The sequence below is a fragment of the Lissotriton vulgaris genome, unplaced genomic scaffold (assembly GCF_964263255.1).
Source record: "Lissotriton vulgaris unplaced genomic scaffold, aLisVul1.2 SCAFFOLD_301, whole genome shotgun sequence".
Lineage (NCBI taxonomy): Eukaryota > Metazoa > Chordata > Amphibia > Caudata > Salamandridae > Lissotriton > Lissotriton vulgaris.
Genome location: NW_028244321.1, coordinates 490,022 through 490,623, shown reverse-complemented (window position 1 = coordinate 490,623; position 602 = coordinate 490,022). Strand labels below are relative to the sequence as shown.

At 40.4% G+C, this 602-nt stretch overlaps 1 non-coding gene across 1 annotated transcript; it reads right to left on the bottom strand.

Moving 5' to 3' along the window:
• Positions 1–257: 257 nt before the first annotated feature.
• Positions 258–339, bottom strand: TRNAS-AGA (transfer RNA serine (anticodon AGA)). Its single transcript has one exon. It is a non-coding gene; the product is annotated as a tRNA-Ser (tRNA).
• Positions 340–602: the final 263 nt, after the last annotated feature.

Below are 602 nucleotides of genomic sequence, written 5' to 3'. Positions count from 1 at the left end.
TTGCTTCTTTTATTGGTAAAGTAAGTTTCAAGTGCATGCACAGGTATGACCGAGAGAGCCAGGGTATAATAATTTGTAGCGTTTGCACCAGCGCTAATGAAGGACGAGAGTTATAGCAAAGATATGAAAGGGGGAGCGATAATAAATATGTGATATGGCAATAGTGACACCAAAATAAGCCACCTATTTATAAAACTGACATGGGAGAAATACTAAAGGTTAACTTCTGAAATTGTAGCCGATGTTAAAAAGATTCTCGTTGTCGGCAGGATTCGAACCTGCGCGGGGAGACCCCAATGGATTTCTAGTCCATCGCCTTAACCACTCGGCCACAACAACTGACTGTCAGGCGTGTGCACATAATCTGTATGCAAGTTTTCAAGGTGTCCCACAGCAAATTCCTGATATTCTGCAATGCACTTTTTAAAAATAATGTTTTTTTAAGCAGGCACTTTCTCTCCTAAAAACAAAAATTGCATGCGTATATCTCTAGTTTGGAATACCATAGGCTTGCATGCATACTCTCATGGGTCACTCAAGTTTTTTGGACCCTATTGCACTCTGTTTTCGTGCTGCTTTTAGTATATGGCCCATATTACAGA